This window comes from Labrus bergylta, chromosome 5 (genome assembly GCF_963930695.1).
Source record: "Labrus bergylta chromosome 5, fLabBer1.1, whole genome shotgun sequence".
NCBI classification, from domain to species: domain Eukaryota; kingdom Metazoa; phylum Chordata; class Actinopteri; order Labriformes; family Labridae; genus Labrus; species Labrus bergylta.
Genome location: NC_089199.1, coordinates 26347664 through 26372810, shown reverse-complemented (window position 1 = coordinate 26372810; position 25147 = coordinate 26347664). Strand labels below are relative to the sequence as shown.

General features: G+C 41.5%; 1 protein-coding gene across 13 annotated transcripts in view; it reads left to right on the top strand.

The window, feature by feature from the left end:
• Positions 1 to 265: 265 nt before the first annotated feature.
• LOC109983148 (band 4.1-like protein 1) overlaps positions 266 to 25147 on the top strand; it is a 96351-nt gene continuing 71469 nt past the window's right edge. For 2 of the 13 annotated variants that reach the window (XM_065955324.1, XM_020632693.3), the window contains exon 1: positions 281 to 574. The gene's annotated coding sequence lies outside the window, so the exon portion shown is untranslated. Of the gene's footprint in view, positions 575 to 25147 lie in introns of all 13 variants that reach the window. The other 11 variants (XM_020632694.3, XM_020632692.3, XM_020632705.3 and 8 more) reach the window with 8 other exon arrangements.

The window sequence follows — 25147 nt, the reverse complement described above, 5'->3', positions numbered from 1 at the left end:
GGAAAATGGAACATCTTCACCGCGCGCTAAAACAAACATCCTCTTGTTGACTTACAAACTAAAACACAATTTTGCCATGTGTCTCATTTAGCTGCCTCGTTCTTTACCTGACAAAAAAAAAAAAAAAAAAAATCACTGACACGAAGGCTGCCTTGAATGCGGCTGCAGTGGAAACAATGTGGGATTATGTCACCCTGTTGGCATATTTCCGCGTGTTTATTTAGAACTGAGGACTTGTTGAGAGAGGCGGATATTTCTGCAGGAATGACACAAGCCTTGTTTGGCTTTACGCATTCACCCTGAACACACAGCCTGACTGTAAGTGTGTGTCTTCCTCCCTCTAGCCTCCTGCATTTGACAGCGTCCCTCCCTCTTTCTCTCCTCCTCCTCCTCCTCCTCCTCCTCCTCTCTCTCTCTCTCTCTCTCTTCAGGCTTTTCACCGGCAAAAAACACCGACACACTCCCTTTCCCTTAAACCCGGGAATAAACGCGGAGCGGCGGCAGGAGCAGGACTGACCTACCCTGGGTGCGCACCATCCATGGTTTGTCCCCTGGATATCTGTCTGACAGGAGGGTACGTTGCGATATTCATATTTTCCCCTGTCAATTTGCTCACGTCGTTATAAGCTCTGGCTTGGTTGTGTTAAACGATTTGTTGAATGTCGGGCTTTGACGTTTTCGAGATCTTTCCCTTATCCCTTTTACGCGTATAATTCGTGAAAGCGCTGCTTTGTTCGTGCTCTTTCTGCTTCTAGCTTGTGCAATGAAACGGCATTTATTCAAGCTACAGCTGTTTAAAGACCATCATGTTTCAACGCAGCATGTACTTTGCCCCGCTTGGTTGCCGTCCTGACTGGTGGATGAATATCGTTGTGGGAATGAAGCAAAAGCGAGTTGTAGCGTCGTTTGGGGCCCGCTTGCTCACTCAGTGTTGACATCCCACCTGCAACCAGGCGGTAAGACCCCAGTGCACCCCCTCGTAGTGCCCGGAGCGATGGACACAGCCCGGACATGATTTTTGCCACGAACAGCACCTCCTTGATTTTCTTTTTTCTTTTCTTATGTTCCTCAAAGTTGAGCTCAGAGATCAGCTGTTGTCTTGCTTGTTTTTCGCAGCCTGTCAGGCGAACTGGATCAGCAGTTGGCTTAGTCAGTGAATCCTCCCAACACACCCATCACTAATTATGCAACAGCCACATTGACAGTCACACACTGTCACACCCTGTCATCAACACTTTGTCCTCACAAAGTGCTGGAGTTTGCTTCCAAAACAAACCAGAATTAATTACAGTTTATGCATTTTGGCATCACGGTGTTGAAATGATCCGGGTACGAGTAGGCGACATGGTCTAAATACAGGCTTCAGTTACAGTGGAGACATTTGAGGTGAAGCCGCTCTCTGCCTGTTTCTGCTTGCATGCTGAGGCAGGTCCCTGTGCAGACATGGCCTCACCTTTTGGCCCCCCGTGGTTTCACCGGTTTGTGGAATTACATGTAGTGTTGGAGAGGAATGTTCCTGCACGTGCACGTGTTGGCTTCACCTTCATGATGCTATGCTTGGACTTTTATCCGTGGTTGTTTATCTCTAGCCAGCACTGCTTTATACCTTCAATGCCATTATGTCTTGAGTTCATCTACAGTACGATCAATCTCTTAAACCCATCAGCTAACGTCTAACAACATTATAGCCTCTAGGAGCTACAGCCCACACGTCTTCCAGAGGAGCCTGTGGTTGGTGATAAGAACTTCTAGACTTTCATTTCTACTCGTTGCGAATTTTTTGTGAAGGAGATGGAGTGAAGAAGAGACATGTAAATCAGATTATTATTCCACTTCCAATCCTTAAAATCCAGTCCTGCACCAACAGATGCTGCATTCTCATGCAAACCTATTCGATTACAGAATGATAAGTGTTGAAATTTCTTGGAAAAACATTTTTTTTTTTAATGGTCTAAAACGCATTGTCTAAAATTTCATGCTCACAAAGTGATATGACTACATGTTCCTATTTATGCAGTACAATATCTTGGCACTAAGGAAGGTTCAGGTTGCTAAAAGGCTGGATTGAATCACCTAATCATGCATACAGTAGGTGTGTTTTGGGTGTAATGTGAATCAAACCAATCAGAGTATCAGGTATGCCTGCAGGCTGGCACGTTGCAAACAACATTTAAGATTTCAGTCTTTATACTAAAATAGATGGAACTCTGGCACAGCTAATTCAACTGTCTTCCCTTCATTGAGCCCCTGAACACACAGAACATACCAAGGACAATGTGTGAAACAAGTTGATGGTGGATTCAAGTTATCGCTCGCTAAAACATTCCCACAACACCAGAAATGATCAGTGCCTTTCCAAATGAAGATACATGCGGTTTACATTTCCTTTCTAACAAAAGCAAATGCTAAAGAATTATTCAAATCTCCTGACACCCAGACAGGATCAAACAGGATCTATGTAAACTTCTGTGGGCTTAACGTCAAATAAGTAGGCTGTAAACACTTATTTACTTATTTTCCTCTGCTGGAATCCTGGGCTAATACTGTAAGACATACTGGACACTGGACAGTCTGTATTCATAACTGTGGGCTTGAATGTGGATGGAACTTATGTATACAAATTCATATTAATTCAACGCTCTGTTGCATTAGAGAGTGTCAGTGTGTGTACTTCTGCATGTTTCTCCAGGTATATCAGACCATGCATTTCGAGAGCTTGGTGTCGGTCTCAGCCTGAATTTTTAGGCCGTGTGCTGTGCCGTATGGTGTAGCAGACATAAAAAAAAAAAAGCAAATATAGTGAGCGGAGTTCTGCTGTGCTTCCATGTGTGTCTTACTGGCATCGAGGATGTCCATTATTAACTCATTTATGTTTGCCCAATCTTTTTAACGCCTCCTCCAAATAGCAGGAACATGCTGCGGCATGGACTTTAGACCAGGTTTTAAGTCGTCCATGGCACTATTAATATCTTTGTCCTCATAATAGGAACTCCCTACCATTTTGCTAGACCACACATCATTTTAATACCAATACACACTGGGCACAAAGGTGGGCGTAAGTTAATCTCTTGTTTTTTACAGGGTGGGCACCGGGCGGGAAAATTACAACTGCGTCAGGTGAAAAATAAGAAAGGCACACGCGCTGTGCAATCTGAACGACAGGGAAACTTAAAGGTAATTTCCATTATTGTATGTATTATGCAACTTTAATGGTAAACGGACTTGAGCTTGTATAGCGCTTTTTAGTCTTTTGACAACTTAAAAGGGATTTTTACACCACAGAGGTCACACTTACCCATTTACACCACATTCACACACTCCTGCGGCGGCTGCTGCGTACAGTGTCCATCAATATTATCTCATCTCATTCATTCACATTCGCACGCGGCTGACACAACAGCGGGAGAAATTTGGGGTTGAGTGTCTTGCCCAAGGACGCTTCCACATGTGACTGCAGGAGCTGGGGATCAAACCCCGGACCTACCGGTTGAGAGGCTCGACCACTGATACACAGCTGCCTGACCACACCTCATTTTAAAACCTATGACTTAAAACATATGAGCATGTTGGGCCTAGTTCCACAAGCTCACAGCACTGCAGCCCTACTCACTGCTGCCTTACAGGTGGACCTATATCCTATTGTATGTAGATGTAAAAAAACAGTGTTCATGGTAAATGTAGTCATAAAGAGCAATAGATTACTCAGTTGATGATATTTTTTTAATGCCTGAAAACAACCCTCTCCTTCACAGAGCCTTGCCAGCATTGCGTTCTTGTACCACTGTGCATTACACTCAGCCTGTTAGTTCTCAGCAGAGACACAAAACATATTGACAACAGTTGCATGCCACATCATACTACACTCAGATCAGGTGGAAAGAGATGCGCTTAAAAATCGGTAATCAATCTCTTCAAAGACGACTTATTATACCTCAAATCTTTCTGGCTTATGAAGTTGTTGAATCGGTGTAATTCAAACCAAGACTAGCTCCGTTCCTCTGCAGTGCTCGGGCCTATACTCCCCGCTGCTTAAGAGGTGGGCTTATGGTACTTTGTCACACTTTCCTCCAGGCCTCACATACTGTCAGCCCTAGCGAGCGCACCCGCTGTCACACAGCATCCACGTTGTCAACATCGGAAACATCCCGCGCCCACTGTGTCAAACCAAATAACTGCAAAGGAGCCAGTCCCAAGTCTCTGCAGCACCGGCAGCCCTTTCCCATTGTTAGCATATCATCACTCTGACCGAAGTTTGTGATCATACTGAGTTCAGACACACTGAGGTGAATCACACTTGAAGATTCTTTATGCTCTGCTTCTTTTTTTTACCACGGTGGATACGTGCATAAAAGCCTTGCTCCAGTGTTTGTGTGTGACTTCAGATGCCTGCGGGTGCTGTTGGGATTTCACAGCCCGGCATGCTGCCTACCACCATTTGCAATTCAAATGAGCATGTATGAGGCACCTAGTGAAGCTGGAGCAGCCCTCTGCTCCTCCGTCTCATTGGAGGCAATCATTACTTGCACTTGCAGGTTAAGTCTACTTTTTATCAAGTTTTAAAAGAGAGCAGTTAACGTCTTCCTTGTATGAACGCTGTCACTGTGGAGGAAACTTTTTTTTTGTAGTCTGTCCTACTTGTGTCATTGTTATTTTGTATATTCTGTAGCTGCTGGCAAAGACAGGAAAGGCTGCATAATTATGCGGGGGTCACCTTGATCTTGCTAGTGATGATACTGAGGCACGCCACAGGTCGTATGTGTATAGTTGTGTGCCAGCAGTTGCTGTGCTCGTCATGACCCAACAGACTTTTCTGTGACCCGCCTTGTTTTTGTAGCTTTGTGAGTGTATTCACATCGCTTCCTGCCCGTGGAACACAAGTGACGACATACACAAATACACACATGTTCGTACTTCTAAAACTGTCAAGAGTCCCATTGAAATCAGTCCCCTGGTTTGTTACCCTGACAATAGCCACCACTCCTATACATGCAAATAACTGCAAGCCTTGCCCTTACATTAATATTAACTCAAATCGAACTTAAACTGTCCAGTCTGAATCCTTTGGACTGATAGTAGAACGGCCTGTAGTTAATTGCAGTAAACCTTTGTGGTATTTACGTTCTATCATATCATGTGCATAACGTTGCTGCATCTGCCTTATGTAAAGCAATTAAGGTTTTCTAAATATTTGAAATGTTTGATACACTTTGATGCCACGTTTTCAATGACGCAATCTCCAGTCATTTATCTATATAGTACAAAGAAGTATCGAATAGGAAAATACCCACAGATCTTATCCAAGAAATAACACTGTGTAGATAGATAGCACACATTCATTGCCAATGTATTAGCACAATTTGAATAGTGTGCAGACCTTTGCTTGCATATTTTGTTAATTAAAAACCAGAGTTACCTATGATTGAATAGGACTTATATATTTGTTGGTGTGGTTTTGAAACATGTTTCAATATTGTTTGATTCTTTCTCTTTAAAGATTCTTCTTCGGACTTGTGTCTTTAATTTGACAGGAAGGCTGCAGGTAGACAGTAAATATAGGGAGAGAGAGTGCTTGTATGACATGCACCAAACAGCACCAGCGCCTGAAACCTGTGACCGGTGCATCAAGATCTGTAGCCTCTCTACAAACTGAGACAAACTGGTGCCCCATATTAGTTTTTTTTTTTTTTACTAGTTTTGTATCAAAGTCTGAAAATTCTGGTACAGTGACACAACCACAGAAGCTATCATATTTCCTTCCAAAAAAGAGATTTCCAGGAAAATCAGAATCAGAATCAGAAATACTTTTTTAATCCCAGAGGGATATTTGGTCATGGGTCATGCATGTGATATTGCCCTAAGAAAGATAAAAGCTGTTGTATGTGGATCATGTGTATCCTGGAAGACAACATTAAGTCATGAGTACAGATGCAGTGAACACAGTCACAAAACTCGTTAGTCCTCCTAATTGAAAATGAAATACATTGAACCCTCACAGCCCTGTTTATGAGTTTATGAGTTTAATTAGAACACCCTCACTGTTACCGCCGACACATGGCTTGCCAAATAACACACGATTACAATCTCAAAGCACTGCTTCACTGTGCTACAGAACAACACATTTCAGAGATTTCTTGAGAAAAATAAAACACAAAAAAAACCCATCATCAGATCTATTTTCTGTGACATCATAATGCCTCTCTTCGCCACAGAGAACATTATTCATAGTTTGTCTGAGTGAGTAGTACTCTTCATGATGAGTCCACTGTTTAGATTCACTTTATCAGATTGCCCCTTTAAAAGAATTGAATTCTGTATCTTGGATTGGCCCTCCTTGAGAGATGACACCAATGTTAAGAAGAACATGTATGATTTAAACATTATATGGGGTAGGTTAATGCAAAACTCTGCTCATTTTTTTTATCAACACAGCTCTCAGTATGGGATTATCATTGTTTCTGTGCCTTATAAATATAACTTGATATCTGATAACTGATGGACTGCACTGTGGTATTGATTGTTGGCTGCTAAAGCTGTAATTTTAGTAATACAGTGCACTGCAGCTTTCTGTTTGTTGACCCCAGTGTGCTTGTTTACCAACAAAAGCACTGTTTTTTTTTTTGGTCCTCAAAGCTCTAGTGACAATTGGCAGCAGCTTTGCAATTGTGCAGAGTGTCAGTGTGATGTACGGGATCAGGAATACTAAAAGTTGGCATCCTCATCGAAACGTTTCACATCTCGTCTGTAAATGCACTTAAGCTTGTATAGAGCTTTTCTTCTCCTGACTACTCAAAGCACTTTTACACCACAGGTCACACCTTCCCATTTCACATCACATTCACTCGCTGATGGCAGAGGATTCTATGTAAAGTGGCCGTCAGTATTAACTAATCCCTTCACACACATTCATATGCCACCGACTTAAAAAATATATATTACTGTTTTGACAAAATAATCCACGTTTCATGACAGCTCCATAAAATACCTTTTTATCTCAGTCAGTAAAAGATTAGGAAATCATTGTGGCATTTAAAAAAAAACAACCTTTTCACCTTTGACAATTTTATGAATTTTAGCAATCTTAAACTGTTTTTTAAATGTGTAAATAATCATGTGTCACCACTGTTATCTGAATTAGCCGTTAGGCGTCAGAGCTCTCGTAGGGCAGTCACATGAGCCTCCATCAGCGGTGATTGTCTTGTCCCAATGTACGAGACATCTTTTGGCCAGTCTGCTTTCTCTGCAAAGGGGGGCAAAACTTTGGAGCTCTCTGCCCACTGGCAGAAAATTAGAGAGCAACAGTAACGCTTTTAACAGAGGACTCAAACCATGACTAAAATCAAAACAACAGTGCTCACATGAAGAGCTTCTGACTGGTTTATTGTTTGATCATGCTGCCTTTGCTCTACGGTTCTATTTATTTATTCTCCCGTTATTGTTTTCTCTGTTTTATCGCTTTTCTCCCTATCTTAATTGTTTTCCTTTCTAAAGCCTCCTGTGGACAGGTGTTGAGAACTAGCACGCTTGCTAAAACACTTAAACAATGCATCTGGTTCGTCCAATGTATCCGCGATGTCCAAATAAAGTCTATTATCATTATGTTTTTTGTAAAGTGCCAATCAGTATTAGCTAATCCCAGTCACACACAGTCATATGCCTCGGACAAAGCGTCGTCAAGTGGTGTTAAGGACACATCGGACATGTGGCTGCAGGAGCTTGGGATCGAGACCCCAACCTTCCAGTTAAGAGACGCAGACTCTACACTGAGCCACAGCCACCCCAGAAAGAAAGGAACAACTGATATATGTGTGTATGAATGCTGTTTACACTTGTCGTGAAATGACCTACTAATTCATTAGGTTCACTGTGGTGTACAGAAACCCTTCTTTTGACTTGAATGTCTTTGTTACATGCTCTTTAATCAGCTTTATTCGGAACGAAACAAAACGAGGATAACAACACTTTACTGCAGCAGAGTCAGACAACAGTAATCACAGCTGCAGGAAATGGAATTAATCTTAATCAGAGAGCTGCAGCCGCTCCAGTCCTGTCGAACAGGCCAGACAACTTCATATCGATTCCTCTGTTTGATGTGTAATATTGTGTCCGCCGTTTTCATCTACATCGTCCACAGTTGTTTGCAGTTGTCAAATCCCTTCTTCCTCCTTCTAACGAGCGTCTCTTACCAAGCCGGTTGCAACCCTGTTGCAGTCTGTTTGATCAGGGATTCATCGTTTTTCTTTTTTGGTTTGGTTGTTACTCACTCAACTATGGGCAATTTTGTGCCTTCCCCATGTTGCATCATTCTGTCTCCGCTTGGATTTGAGAGGAGAGAACGAAAAGCTCTTTCATGCCTTGAGACAATATAATTTCACCATTCTTGTTCCCACCTTCAGTCAGATAGCTCTTCTCACTTGACAGGGAAGAATCACTCTGTCCTTGTGAAGGAGAGGCAGGGAGCTTTACCCCGAGCAGCTGCAGCTCAGCGTGCCTCAGCTTTATGATTACAGTGAGTCAGCAGGTTCTTCTTTTTTTTTTTTTTATTCATTTCCCCCTTCCTTTGCATACCCACTCCTGTGTTTCTCCCTCTCCCTCTCTCTCTCTCTCCCTCACCCCCCTTTGATCAAATCCCCTGCCCCTCTCAGAGGAGGCTCATCATGTTGTTGTCTGGCTTTGATCTGGTGCAATGACACCCGTAACACTGCTCATTCTTTTCCCGAAAAGTAAGGCATAATTCAAATTTCAGGCAGCAGTGCAATCTAATACCAGGCCATGAAATACTGATGTTCTGTCATGGTGTGCAGGGGTCGTTGAGATGCACACGCTGCCCCCTTTGAATCTCACACAGAACTAGAATGTAGCATCATATCATCCTTTTCTGAGTGTTTAAATTGAAACAGCCCGTGTGGTTAGGTTTAGCTGATCCACTGCAGCCGGTTAACAGGATGCTTTTCCCTGCCACTGTTTTTGCCCATTGGTCAATGAATGATGGGTGTCATTAATACTAAAAGAAGTAGACAGGAGTCTGCATGTAAAGTGTCATGAGGTAACATTTGTTGCAAATTAGTGCTGTTTAAAATAAGTCACTCAAAGCCGTTTTCTAGCACATTATATTGCTGCCTATGGGCTTACATTGCAGTTAGTTGAAGGCACACTGACACTAATGCAGACACTAAAGGCTATCTTGTGTCTGTTCAAACACTGAGAGCTGTGACATACAGTAGCATCTTTATTTAAAAACTTGGGAGTGGAATTGGCTGCAGGCAGCGCTGGTTCATTTAAGAAAAGAAAACAGTTGCCACGTCTTTGAGGGCGGTTCGTTCTGCTTTCGTTGTGATCCGCAGTGTAAATACTTTTTTTTATCCAGCTACTTTGGCCTCTTCCAACAAACCACGCCAGCAGCCATTGTTTTCTCTTGGCCACTTTACACTTGGCAATCAACTAATTAAAGCCCCTGCATTCAACAGATGCAGAGAAAGGCTAAATCCAATGTTAATCCGTGCTCATTTAGTCGACAGTAGAGTATGTGAGTGCTCTCACATTTTAGAAAGCTGCTGAATAGTGCAAACAATTTATATCCAAATTAAACAATGCACATACACAGAAACAGAGATAAGAGTTGCAAATAATGCACACAAAAAAAAGTGAGATCGGAGTTGATTTGCCAAACTTTATTTGTCTGCACGGAGGAATTGGAAAATTGCAGGTATGAAAAAGTTGCTCAGGCTTAATTAAGCTTAGTGTGAACGTTGGTCCCATGGTAACTGTTCTGTGATTAAAAAATGACTGCAGCTGCTCTGTGGTTAACGAGATATGCAGCGCCAATGAGGAAGGTGGCTCCACTCTGACCTCTGCATTATATTTCACAGGTAATTAGACTAAAAGATGATTGCGCGCCACATGCTCAGTGAAGCATGTGGGTGTAGTCTGTGCACAGGCTGTGGCCGGCTGCCCGTTGGACATCGCCCACTATCTCTCTCTGTGATGAGAATGTGATTGTTGAGAGTCGTGTTGGATTTGTTTGTTGCAAGTGGTCTCTGGAGGAGTAGATACACCGTCTACTCCCTGTCCCTGTGGCGCTCCTAAACTGGTCGGACAGGTTGGAAAAGGCAAATCCAGGCACAGGCAGCAGTCAGTACTCCACTCTTTGTACTACTCACACTTCATGTGTGTGTTTACACTTCTCAGTTATGATCTGTGGACACGTGTGATAAGAGTCACCATGGTGTGTTTCCTCGGTGGCTTGTTTGTTGCTCAGTTTGAAGTCCAGTAAAGTATTAACAGTACTGTACACACAACACATACAAACGAACAGACGGACCCCCCCCGCCGCCCCAACACACTCTCTGGACTACATGGCAGAAACATAGAAGTATTGCACACCTGCTCCATCTCCACAAACAATTGGTTGTCATACTGACGATTTCTCACACAGCTATGTCAGCCCAGTGTAAAGTAAACTGACCACATAATGTCTTTTTTAATTTAGGCCACTTTTTAAAAAAAGTGGGAGACTGCACCCCCCCCCCATCCCACACCCACAGGCACCCACAGACCCGGAGACTACTGCCCCAGATTCGGAGTTCTGGAGTTCTAAAAACTCTCTCCTTTTTTTTTTTCTCATGACAGTCCCTCCACAGGGATGTGTAGCCTTGGTTTGAATACCTCTGCTGTAGAATATTATCAAAGACACCACCGTAATTAGACTGTTAAACATGTCCTTAAGTTACTTAGGCTTCTATTCATTTATACTGATTATGATAATCAAAAGTTGTGCAGAAAAAAAAGGCTCTCAAAGAGCTGCAAGCTTTTGACACAACAACAAAAAACAGAGCCAAGGAGAAAGTCTCCATATCTCATTTGAATAATAGCGATTTAGAAATACTAAAAAAGTACTTTTATAAAGTTAAAATTAAAGGCATTTCTAGTTTTCAGATCATCCTGAGTGCTCTGACCTGGTTCATTGGTACCAATTTGTTTTTTTTTTTGTCTTACAGGAGATCTATAATGCCAATCCATATTTAAATACATACATATACTGTAATGTTACAATGTTGGATGTCCATACTAAACCTCAGCAAAGATTTTTTTAAAAACAAGACGCTTAGTTGTTGTGCGCAATCCCTGTACTTGTTTTCCTGCTGCTCTGAACGAGACGTTGGTTCAAGAACTTCGTGAGACTTGCGCTGGGTTCCTTTTGATCTCGGAAGTCGGAAATTCCGAGTTGCCGGTCTGATACATCATCAGGAACGCCCCCTAAAGTCGGAATTCTGACTTGGTAATTATAGGTGAGTCTTCAGTAGCCCGAGTTCAAATCCAATATGGCTGCTACGTGCATCGACAGGGATGTTTAAGCTGTAACTGTTGAGTTTATTCGCAGCTTAGTCGCCTTATTGTGAAATTAAATCAATCATACCGATGGTATCGTCCGAGTTCTCTCTGTGGAGGTGTTGTCATGTTGTTTTCAGTCAGAAACTATCACGTAGTGTGTTGTTAACATCCGGTGTAAGCTAACAAAACAAAGGTACTCCTGGAGGCGTCCATGTTGCTTGTCCGACTTGCAACTGGACCGCAGTTAACTCCGGTGTGACGTCATTCGCAGCTCCGAGATCCGAGTTCTGAGGCAAGTGGAACGCAGCATTTGCCTGAACCCGACGTCGTCAGGTTTTTCCGACGTATTAGAACAAAGCATGAAGCAAAGTTGAAGGACAAGCTCACTCAAATATCCCTGTGACTGCAAACAGAGCTGGCCAATCAGAGGGAAGTGGGCACATGGGGAGGGGGGGTCTTAAATGGACAGAAGCTGGAATGAACAGTTTCAGAGAGAGAGGCTGAAATGAGGGATTGCATTGACGCCAATAGAAGATAAAAAAGGAGGATTTTTCAGCTACACATCTTGCAACATTCTCAATAGGTGTGCCAGACTGACATAATTAATGATGACAATGAGTATATTAGCTCTCCTTTAAGCTCCCCCCCCTTCTATGAGCATCAGTGTTGTGAGGAATACCAAATGCGCTCTTGTTGTCTCTCTTTTTTTACATTTTTATTTTTTAATGATAAGACTTGAACTCAAATTCATTTGGGATTTGGCTCTTCTGTAGAGAAGTCTGAAGGGGCTTGCCACCTTGAACACATGCCTGCTCAGTTGGATTATTACCCCAACAACTACAGCAAAAAACACCATTACAATAAGATAAAATGTTTGATTGCAACTGTCAACGAAAAAAAAGGTAGATGCAACACTGACAGTGGCGAAATGAAAATCCAACGTTAATACAGTCAAAAGTATCACGAGGAATGTAAAGTACTCGTTGAGAATTACAGAAGCTTTAATTGGATCCTTTCCTGTAATATAAATCTTTTCAGCTGGCTATGAGTCACTAATTGTAATTTTCTGCTACTGCAGTGTATCCATCACAGCTGAATCAGCTGCGTGTTCTGTTGTTCCTCTTCGCTGCCTTGTTCCTCAGTGTGCCAATAAACGTCCTCTCACCTCATTAATAAGCTGCTTGATTTACAATCACACGAGACGCTCTCATCAGCAGCAGCAAGCGTCTCAAACAAATCGTGCACTGATGTTGCTGCAGCAACAATTTCTGGCCTTTGTTTCAAAGTCTTATAATATTAAACCAAAAATACTCACTTTGAATCCTGGAGTCAGCAAGCAGTAGTGGCTTGTTAAGAACTTGTTGTTTATTTGAGGTGGTCATCTCCTGTCTGTAACTGCTGTGTGCTTGCTGTTTGATCACTAATTTGTTCGTGTTGTTGCAGCACCCTGCACAGCATCCTCACTTCTCTCTCCTCTCCTCAGTGGCTGAAAGGCCTCTCCTGGATAATGGAAGCAAGTAGTTGATTTGGCATCAGCAACTTTGTCTATGACAGTTTTTTCCCCTTCTAACTGCAGGCGTTTATTTTATTGTTCCGCAGATTTAAGAGCTGTTATTGCCAAGATAAAACGTTTCACTCTGCATTCAGATCATTCACTGATTCTCTGTCAAGCATTGATTTTTTTTTTTCTCTTTTGTTTTTCGTGTTGACAGCAATACTGAGTGGCTCTTTTATAATTCATGCCGTGATTGATGCCTCTCTGGTAGCTGTGTTTCCTCGCTGCAGCCTCACCAGACATCTCAGGCCAACAGTCACATGGCCCTGCCAAACACTCCGGCACGCAGATTAAGATGCTTGGTGTTAGCTTTCAGCTGCCATTTAGCAAACCACACTGGCCTGTCCGCATAGCAGTTGTGCTTGGCAAATGAATGGTTGGAAACGGGAGAGTTTACAAGACAAAATATTCCTGAGCGGTATTGACTTGCTTTTTCAGCCTTCCTCTCTCTGCGCCTGTCCCTGTCTGTACTAAAACAAGTAGCTTTGTGCTTCTTGTTCAGCATCTTTTCAAATCCTCTGACACTGACACCAAAAACACAGAGAGCTTCTGTAGCCTCCTTTCAGCCCCAGCACTGATCCTAATAAGGAGATGAATAGGGCTATACAAACAGTAGAGTGAAGCTGGGGACTGGATGTTTGCCCACCGCCTCTCTAATTCACCCTTTTTTCACTGTGTGCTGAGGGGGAAATGCCTGTTTCAGCCTCCTCTGATCTGCCACTGTTCCTCTGTTGACCTGGCCACAGGTCAGTTCAGGTGCGGACGAAGGGGGGCGACTCCCACTGCGCCTGGCCTTGGAGAGCCAATACTCAAAGCAACCACGCTACAGGATCTACAAAGGCTAACGTGACCATCTGAAAGAAGAGTGTCTAATTCATCATGGTTCATCTGAATAATGTTATCAGGTTCTCCGAAAATCAGGTGAAACTTGAGCAAGGTTTTGTAGTGAGCAGTATGAAATTAGAAAATTAGAAATTAGAAAAAGGCAAAGTACTGTTTAAATAACAAAGACAGCTAGGTAAGAAGGTACTAAAACAAAAGAGTGCTTTGTTTCAAATTCATCATGCTACAGGTATTATATTTTACATTTTCTCCAATAGAAACATTGCCTTACTGCTATTCATCTTGCAAATAGCTACGCACAAAGGAAAGTAAATTAAAGAGAATTAAAAATAAGCTCTTTTTCTTCCTCTAAACATCTAAACATTAGTCACATCAGACAAGACACAGGGAGAATCCACCACGGTCCTCCAGAGCTAGAAGAAGAGTATGGGTCAATGAGCTCATTAGCGACGATATTAAAGCTGCAGGCAGCATTTAACAGGCCTTGCATCATTATGTTTAAGAGGGGAGATGTGTATGGAAAGATGCTTGGACATCTGGAGGCAGGGTAAGCAGCTGCTGGTTCACATCACAAGGAGCCACCTAAGTGGTTCTTGCATCTGAACAGGATACCTGGAAACACCTGGAGAAAAACCTGAAGGATAACTGCATAGAGAGACGGGCGTCTATTGACTACATTGTGAAGCCTGCTGTCGAGTTGACTGAGCCTCAAATAGGAAAGAAATTGGATAGGTGGATGTAAATGATGCTTTCGTTTGAATGATTTCATTTTGGGGATACGAGCTTTAAAATGCCTGCAGTGGGGTTGACTGGCACACTTTGAGGAGGATCACCTATTTGTAGAGCCATGAAAATGTTGTCACAGTACAGTTATTGCTGACATTTGTTGGCGTTGTATTATGACTTGTACTTTCTTCGCAGTACAAAATGAAAAGACAATTGTTAAAAAATGATTTCTGTGGTAGACTATGAAATCAAACAACAATAAAAGCCTTAGCATCCTTCAGGGGATTTTCTTGCACCAACTTGGGAGTGGGAAGCTCTCGCAGTAAATGCTTCCCCTGTAAAGTGGTTTTGCGTTTGCACATGTTGTGTAACTGATAGGAAATGTGGGAGTGCACTGTCACATTGCAGAGGTTACATTTATATATATATATATATTTCAGATGTTCCTTGGTAGCAGGCAAGGAGCAAGATATTTTAACACTTGATACTTAAATTGTGCGGCACAATGAATAATGTGAGAATTACACCTACTCTCTCCAAGGCCGCGCAGACACAGTGAAGCACATCTGAGCTAGTAAAGGATCCAACAGCAACAAACCTAAATCATCTGTTTAATTTAATTCGGCAGCTTCCTCTTAAAAAAGCTTTAACACCGAACAAAAACAGACCAGGAGTGATGGCAGATGGAGCGGGACTGTGTTTAAGGTTAGATCAGTCAAGGCTTCTGACTTTTTGTTTAGTCCGAGTAAACCTGGTCCTCTCTCTAAACCGGAGTCTTTGCTAACTGCCATTATTCAGAGAATTCAATTTCTAATATTGTGACTGTTTCTGACACCACCCTCGTTTTAAGCCTCTTGGCAGTCAGAGTTTCACTGATTATTTTCAAGTCCTGCATGACCTGTAGCTCCGCTGTTATCCACAAGCAGTCAGCTTTCATTCTGGCAGAGACATCTGCAAGCCCTAACCCATGGCACTGCCACAAAATCTGGATTTAGATTAAAAAAACATTTTAGACAAAGAAATACCAGAAATGACCAAAACTCTTAGAACCCAATTACATGTTGGTTGCAAAAAATGTACTGAATGTGCTGTTGGAGCTGTTGCTTTGACCATGTTGTTGTTTTTACGTCATGTCCTGCCTCATTAGACGACCCCCCCCCCCCCCATTCCTTCTTATCTTGTCTGTCAGGGATGTCTCCAGCTGCTCTGAGTTGATATAAACCGGCATTTTTTTTCCCGTTGCGTTGAAGGACTAAGCTCAGTTCAGTGGCTCAGGATGATGAGGAAGATATCCAGGGAGGGTGAAGGGTCATTTAAAAGTGTCGATCCAAGGGTTATAGAGAAAGTGGGCCACAGCATGGCGAAGTTAAAGAGCTGAACTCTGAATCAGTTGTCACTTAACGGCGACAGATGGCATCTCCACTCCTCCCATCCCCCTGCCAAGCTAATAAATGATTTCTTATAATGTGCATTTCTGAGGATTTAATAAACCTTCTAAACCGTTTTACAATTCTCATATTTAAAAACAATGTGTTCTCTTGCAGAATGAGGAACGAGTCAGTAATCTGCAGACTGTGTGCAATACTCCTCCATCCACCTCCACACAGTTTGAGCCAAGATGGGCTGCATGCTGCCATTAGAATGTGGAAAAAAAAAAAAAAAAAAGGATGAGCGAACAAAGACAATTAGATAACTCAAACGCTGTCTCGATGACGCATTTGATATTTTGCTGGGATCAACGCACCCTCCCTGCTGCTACAGCCGCATGAACACAAAAAAACAAAACATAATGGATAGGTGGAGCAGGACAGGGCCATCATCATTCACTTCTCTGTGTCGCTTTGTGTCATCACTTAATCATGTAACACTGCCTGAAAACCACATTCATAATTCATATTTATTACATTCAGGTTTTAATATTTCATGTCTGGAGCTCCATTTCTCACTGAAGAAATCCTCCTCAGAAAAACCTACGACTGCTGATTCTGAGTAAAACACAGCGATGGATTTCATCAGGAAGTCCCACTTTTCAAAGATCAATGTTTATGTAATCCTAATTAATATTCACATTACATCGTCAGACCGGACTGTAGACTGGAAATAGACTCGCTACTCCAGAGAATGAGCAGCAAGCAGAGCACCAATAGAACATTCAGTCCAACCACTTTCATCTTGTATTATGTGCTTTTCTTTGACTCCCACAAACCCTTCCCTCTCTCTAGTGCTGCTGGCTGCTCATGTCACATTCACAACAGACCTGTTATTACAGGGGCCAGTTGTGGGTTTAATTACTTATTGGTGACACAAGCAAAAGCCGCAGTGGCATGTCATTGGTGGTCTCCTGCTATTCCAATTTTCTCTTTTGATTCCTTCATTTTCTCACTAAGTCAAATGCAGGCATACGGAGAAAGATGCACACACGTGCAACGGTAACACAAATGAATATAGGGTGTGCTCCATTTGTGCCTCAGAATGTAACATGTGTAGAACTGATTTATAATTTATCTAGTCTATAGCTTCGTTCTTGCTTACACCACTCCCTTGCATCTTCTTTTGTCTAACTGGTGGTTTCCTTAGGAACAGGGTGCGCAGCGTTCAGTCTCCGCCCCTTCGTTTACCTCCTACCAGCGGTGCATGCCCGAGCCCACTGGGACACTTTCTAATCTACGAAGAGCGGAGCGCAGCCATGAGCAGCTCGACTCAAGGGCTCACAGATCACAGGAGAACAATGTGCGTACCACATGTAACTTCAGCTTGACGCCCGCTTCCAACGGGCTCCGTCCAGAACAGAGATGGCGCGTATTTGGAGCGGAGCAGAGTTGCCCCGTTAGCACGTGGCAGAGAGACTGTGGCGCGCGCAGTGGAAACCCGAAAATTGACTAAAGAGGGCACAATCAGCGCTGGACTGGGCGGCTCGGACAGAATGCGGCACACACAGAACATCTTGAAACTGCCAGTTACTCCAAAAAACCCTGCTGCACTCCGTTTTTGCTGCTCTACGTCTCGCTTTTCACACAAAAAAGTCCTCATTCTATGAATACATTATTTGTAATCATTCAGCTTGGAAACGGAAAACTGCACCACAGTTGACACAAAACTGCATTAAGACATACAACTACTCCGATGGTTAGATGAGCAATATAAGCCAACACTTGCTTATCCAAATATTCAGCTAATTCTGTACAACATAAGAGCTAATATTGAATCACGTCTTCAGCTGAAAAGTTTCACTGATTTGGTCTCCACCAACACATAAAGGGTTTAGCGTTTGTCTGCTGTTTTGCTTTTATTTTTCCACTGAATCGGTTGTCTGATGAAATGATCTTGTATTATTAATGAGATTGAATACAAATGGCTAAGTTTTGGTTGTACAAACAGAAGTACTCTGGAGAATTCTCCTTCCTTTTCAAAGTATCCTCCAGTGTTTGTTGCATACAGCCTCTGCCTGGGTTTCCTCAATGAACTGTGGTCTGTTTAGGGTTTATTTTCGTCGTCTGTACATCTTTTGCACGGATTACATTAATAATTTACAACTTGTTTGCTTTTTGCTTTTGGGACTTTTGTTGCACTTGCAGTGGCATTGTGAGTGTGTATATCATCAGCTCTTCCCCTTACTGCTGTTCGTCTCTCTGGCAGTGAAACACTTCCTAGTTGACAGAGGCGAGTCACTGAGCTGAAATAATACATTTGCTCAAAAATGACGAGGTAAATAACATGAATAGAAAATGTAATAGTGCGTATTCTGTCATTTATGGTTTGGTGATGTTACAGTGCAGGCTCAACTCCAGCACATACTCACAGGAGTGAGGAAGAGAGGGAGTTGGATGGCTTCTACGCTCTCTGCTAGCTTAATGAAAAGATCTAAAGTCAGGGCATCTGTGTGCAATGACGTTAATCACGATAAAAAATAGTGGAATTAGCCAATACTAATGAAAAAATCTTGTGGATGTGGACCTCCATAGAAATCAGAAGTCTAAAACATCTGGTAATTTTCTTCATTTTGCTGCACCACAACGCGTCTGTTTGATATTACTATGTCATCACACTGCACAAAAAGCATCATGCTTCTTTGCTTCTTTTTAATAATGTTTTTTCCTGAAGAAAAAGACATTGGCTATCAAACGATCCAGAATATAAGTACACTGGTACATAAAATGCATATGTTTTGGGGGTCACCTAGACATGCATTTTCTGTTTTTTCGCCATGTAGAGTTAGAAATCCTCGTAGCAACTGGTACAGTAGTTGAGCTCTCAGCCTGCGGGAATGTACAGTAGATATGAAGTAGGGACCACTTTTCCTCGAGTTGTGCTGCCCACCTCTGCTGGTCACTTGTGGTCTTGGAGCATTTTAATTATTTACCTATCAGTATACCACCGTTTTCTTAAATGCATGAATATGACCTTATGAGGGAGGAAAGGTAAAAAAAAAAAAAAAACGTGCCACCAGCCTGGTTGGCATTGCTGTGTATACCAGTTCACTTTGTGCAGTGAAGCAGCCATTTGCAATACACAATGAATGGGGAAAACTTTCAGTTTGCGTCAAGTAGCATGCTGTGTGTAAAACTGACAGCTGAACGTGTGGTCATAATGGCCCGTGTCACAGGATTTTATACTTGTATAATTGACTCACTGGTGGACCCAGCTCTCTGTTTAGATGGAAAAAAGGTGTTAAGAGTGTTTCTTATACACCAAATTATATGTTATTTACCAAGTACGTAGTAGAACATTGTTTTATCTACTCAACTTACTAATAGGTATAACCTTTGCCTGAATGGAAAGAAATATTCTAATACTTAACGTAAACCTGTTTCCCTTTAAACCTAGAGATTCCATCACAGTGCCGTAATAGAGCTCTGCCGTCACTCCACCTTCTTTCTTTTACATTGAACCACACAGCGGTGCAACATCAATGCCACAGTGTGTGATTTTTACAACATTGTGAAAGCAAACAAAGGCAAATAGTGTAAATAAACAGCACATGCTACAACAGAACACACACTCAGACACACACACCAGTGTGTTTTGTCCTGCCGACTCAACCGTTTACTGAGACACAGTTTCTCCTCTGTTACGCCTCTATTCCCGCTAGTCTTCTTCACTCTGATTTCTGCTGTCTTTGGTTAAAAAAAAAAAAGAAGTATTTCTGTGTTGTTCCTCGAAGGAGCCAACAAGCTTTGAGCCAATGCTTTGTAGTATTTTGCTGGTAATTATATTTGCCACATTGTCCTGTCCTCAGCCAAGATGGAAACAAAGCATCCTTTGGATATTTCGATTGGGGAAACAAACAGCAAATCAAAGGGCTCTGGTCCAATCTAGATGAGTTCTGTCACATTTCACTTGTATGAGTGCAGCCTGACTGTGGTCACATGAATGACTTGGAACGAGTTAAAGATGAATGAGTTCAGCAGGACATCCACATCTCTGTGTTGGCTCATTTGCATCGTTTATTCCTTTATCATTACTCATTATGCTCACATTCATAATTCATGCTTATTATACTTTCAGATTTTTCAGATTTCATGGTTTGATTATCCATTTGTCAACCACTCGTGTCCGGTGTGGGTTTGTTGTGTTGCATTAATATTTAATGTCTGGAGATTGAAAGTACATGGCCTCAGCACATTCAAAGTTGTCATAAGATTGAGGTACATTACAGTCTTCTTTAAGTGCTGGTTGGTTTGGGTTTTTGCCTTTGAGCAGTATCCATAAGACATTCATCATATGATAATCTAAATGTATTGCCTTGGTTTTGCAGATACTTGCAGAGTGTTTGTATGGATGAAAGTATGTACTGTCAAAGATTTTTATTTTCCAAAATTCTTGTCTTTTACATTTTTCAACTTTACTTTAATATGAATAACCATGTTACCATTCTTATTGGTAATATACATTCATAAATACATTTAAATGATTTAATTGAAACCAAAGTTGAAGTAATGGACCATTCAAGTGTTAATCTGAATATATGTTTGAGTTTGGTTTCTGTCTGATAAATTATAATCTCTGCCAGATGCTGAAAATATCAGAAACCTTTAAATCGAATGAGATTTTGACTGAAGCTGAACATGACAGACCCTGAAAGACTGACAGCCTCCCCAACAGACTTTACAATATACCGATTTTCAAAACACAGTACAAAGCATCAGGCGCATTTGAGTGTTAGGCATGAAAGGCAGGCTGACAGTAATTCTCATGATTTCTGATTTGATTGCCTGAGTGGCAGAACGACACATTTTTCCTTCCTGCGAAAAACCCCCTGACAGATCGCTGTAGAGAAATAAACCCATCCTATGATTTGACAGTGGTGTGGTCGTGGCACGTTCAGGTACAGGCACAGCCTTGGCTTGGCTGCTTTGGAAAGGTGAGGAGATCTTCTTAGTCGTGCTTACAATAATAAAACAAAAAAATAATTTGGTAGTGACATACAGTATGTAGTTTGACAGTATTCCGTCACCCAGTCCTTGACAATCCTGGTTTGGTTTCTCTTGACAGTCCTAACTATGGAAAAATGTTTTTGAAATGTTAAGCTCTCATTTGCTCTTTAAGGTTTGGATATTCACAGGACAGAATCAAATTGAATTCAAACTCCCCCATATTAAGACATACTTTATATTCAAAGACGACCTAAATTCAAGATTAAGCTGTAACACCCAATAGTCACCCACTCAGTTTGAAAGGGATAAGGGAACGTTGCAGTTGTAGAACGCTTCACTTGTCTTTCTTGGTGTTTATTTTCTTCTCTCCTGTGTTTAAAACCTGGGGTGCTTCCGAATTGCAAAGTGGCTTACACAAGCTGACAGTCCCTTCTATCTGTGTTGTATACTGTCAGGACTTACTGTTCAGTGGGCACAGTCGGCGAATATTTGTTCCTACTTCGTCTGATTCATTCAGTGTGGAAGTGTCGTCTTTAGTCCGCCTCATGTTATTGACACTCCAAATCAGATATGATATCCACGATGGCTCAGTAAATAATACAAAACTTCACAGTGCATCTAAACAATTTAACAACTTAACTTGTGAATAGTTGAAACACTCCATGTTTTAATTCCAATGTTGAAAATGTAACCCATGAACCAGGCTATGGATCTATTATTATAATTTGTTCAATCAATATAATGAAGGGAAAATGAACAGCAATACTAAAACCATGATAAAACCAGTTTCTGATTGTAATAATAATGTTATAAAAAGCTTCAGGGTGTGTCAGCTTCGTTTGGGACTTTTGTGGTCTAAGAGATCTTGCCAGAGTCAGCTGTGGTGACTCAGCTGGGTGTGATTGTCATTCATATCAGAGGCTCTTTGCAGTTTGCTCTCGGGGGTTGAATATTGCTTTCCCTTTTTGCAGAAAGCAGGTCTACAGGAAAGCTTTTGTGTTTTTCATGACAGCATTTCATTTCTTCAATGAATTAAGTAGCGTGGTGAAGTGGAGGCAACATGAGCACATGAGCCTAGAGAGTTTGGGGATTGGGTGAGTGCCTCCTTTATGCTCCCTGCTGGTACATTAGTCCTACAAACTCAAACACACATGTACACAAAATGGCCTCAATTAATCACATACATGTCAGTAGAGGGTGTTTGTCTCTATCATGAACGTGCACTGGCCTATAGTCCCTGCTGGCAGCCATCTTTTCTTCATCCATCTAAGGTGGTAACGTTGGTGGTAGACATTGGGAAGACTTTTATTAAACAAGAGGGGGGCAGATTATTCGTTTTCTCTTCCTATTTTCAGCAGTACAGACTAAAGAAAATCTGAAGAGAAGAAAACAGAACGAAGACCGTTGTCATGTTCAGAGCAAGACTTTTTATCAAGCCATATCAATCCAAGGTGTTTTCCTTTGAATCAAACTGTGTTCTTATTGATGGACTCTCAATACAAACCACCTTTTCAAGGTTTTAAAACCCTCAAAAGCCAGAGATGTGCAAACTCCTATCACTGCATCAAACTGTCTGTGGTGCAATCTTTTATGTGTCTGAGCCATCGAGTGAGTTCAGACTGAGCAGCTGGATAATTTCTCAATAGGAAAAAGTCAACTTTTTCACCTCCTGGAGATTTTGTCCTCTGCATTTGATCCATCCTTAAATCTTCAGAGACAAAATCATAATTTCTCCACTGTCGGAGAATTAAGTGAAATTCAGTGTCACAGCCAATAGAGTATTTCTAATTTTAAACATTTATGCCATTTGGTGTGGGAGGACAGCCAGACAGCCAGAAAAAAATCCACACAGACACGGCAAAATCATGCAAACTGTAGACGGGAGGAGGGCTAAGATCTTGACCTAAGGCTTTTTTATTAGCGATCTGCGCCCACATGCTCCCTTTTAAGATCAGCTTATGTCTGTCAATCAGAAAAAAATATATAATCTACACCTATCAATTTGTTTACATTAGCAATGGCTCAAAAGACTACATGTAACGGTCAAGGATTGATTTGAATGAAATGCCACAGAATCAAAGAACTCTGAAGACCTGCTCAGGTTTTGTGTTTTACTTATATACCATTACGGTCCAGTCTCACTTTTCATCAACTGTATTTAGCAGCTGCATGAACATGTGCCAAACACTCTGATAAACCAATTCCAGCATACCTGCTTCATGGGAGGTAACAGATGGAAAACGTTTGCAACTACCTGGAGAACAAAGTGGGCACCAGTGAACCGCTATTGATCCAGTAGCATTATAGCCAGAACATTGGCCAACAAAAAAACCCTTAGAGGGAGTGAATATTGAACGTGAATTTATCAGGTGGCCAGAGGCACAACTGCAAATGAATTCTACTGCGGTCCATGTCTGCTGAATGCTTGAATAATCCACTGTTTGCTGAGTAAAGGTCAACTCCTACAGACTGTCATATAGCTACTTTTACAAATCAGCCATCAACTTGCTAAGGTCATTATCTGTTAAACTCATGTTTGCCCTGAGGTTCTACACCCCAGTGGAAAAAGAAATCTACATCTAAAGTTATTACTAATTTAATTTAAGCTATTCAGATTTTGTATTCTTTAGAGGAAAAAGAAGCAGGAGCATTTACAGTATAATTAAGACTTTCCCTTCAATCTTGACCATATTTATAATGCCTGTCTCTACATGTCACTTAAATCTTTCAGTCATGGTTGTTCACATTTTCGTTATTCGATGGAATAGAATTTAGTTAAATTTGTAGTGGACAGAAGTGCTGGGTTCTTGTTAACATGCATCTTCTTGCCTCTTGCGGAAGTTTTTGTCTTACAGTCCTCTCTGCAGCCTACTAACATCTCCTTTATCCTCCCTGCACATTTTCACTCTGAGGCCTATTGATGTGACCTCAAAGGGAAATTTAAGTTCACATAACCCCCGTTGTTATTCATTTAAACCTAAAATTCAATATTGCATTGATTTAGTTTTTTGCTTGAAAACATTAAACTGAAAGTCTGGTTGTACTGAAAGTCTGACTTGTGTGTTTACTGCAGACTCCAATCCATTTCCTGTTTGAAGAAATCTACTAAAAACAGAATCCAAACCATCATGTGACACTGACACTCATAAACTGAAACAATATGGTTGTTTGTCCTTTAAGTGGTATAAAGGCATGTTTCTCTCATGCTTTACACACTGATTAAGCATCAGGCTTCATTTCCCATCACATTGGAAAGTAATGATTACTATATATCTATATCTACAAGCTATTATTATGACATGTTTGGATATCTTCAGATTATTGTAAGTGCGCTGATTAGACTGAAGAATGATTATATTGGCTATGAAGGAAGGAAAAACATGTACTCCTGATAGATAGCATAAAAAAGTAACGTCTTATTTTGAGTTTAAAGATCACTAACATTGGCAGTCTGTTCTACTGATTTAACCCTCATTTGTATACTAGTCATGCAGCTTAGACTGTTGAGTCAGACATGGCCTGGAGAAAGGTCTGGCAAAAACATAATTTGGGTGAAAATGTCTTTTTAGGTGATTATATTTGAATTTATTTTAGTCCGTCTCAATAATCCTAGACTAATACTCAAGTGCCAAGTGAGTGTTGTTCTTGTGAGTAGTCTATGTTTGTGTGTGTGTGTGTGTGTGTGTGTGTGTGTGTGAGAGAGAGAGTGGGGGTGTGCGTGAGCACGCAATCTCATCCAAAGACAAGGCTGACAGGACAGATAGCCATTTAATCACAGAGTGCTGGGTCAGCACATCCAGCCTCTCTTATTTCAAAGCGGCTCGCTGCCAACTATCCCGGGAAAGGAAGAAGAAAAGAATCGAAAGGTGTTTTTGTTTTGGTGCGCTGCCTGCAACCCCTTCTCACTACAAGCTGGACTACGTCCACTTGACTTACAGTTGGCTCTGTCTGCTGGTGTCCTGCCTGCTGTGACTTTGTTAAAAACACGTACAGACGTGAGGTCATGAACAGAGATGGTGTGCAAGTGTCCTCCAAAAGCAAGTACACATTTTCATCTAATTTCATGAATGTCTTTAATATTGCAATCATGCAACCATTAATAAAGCACTTGGCACCTAGAAGTGCATAATTAATACAAAAAAATCAGGCTACTCCAAATTAAGGATGCTTCTGTTAAACTGATTCCTTGCCTAATTATTTTCCTAGAGGCATATATTCAGGTCTGAGACTGGTTGCATAAGCCTTTATTTTGTACTGTTAGAGAAGTGCTGCCAGCAACACATTTTACTTCTCTAACTCGTTTTTATATTTAGATTATTCC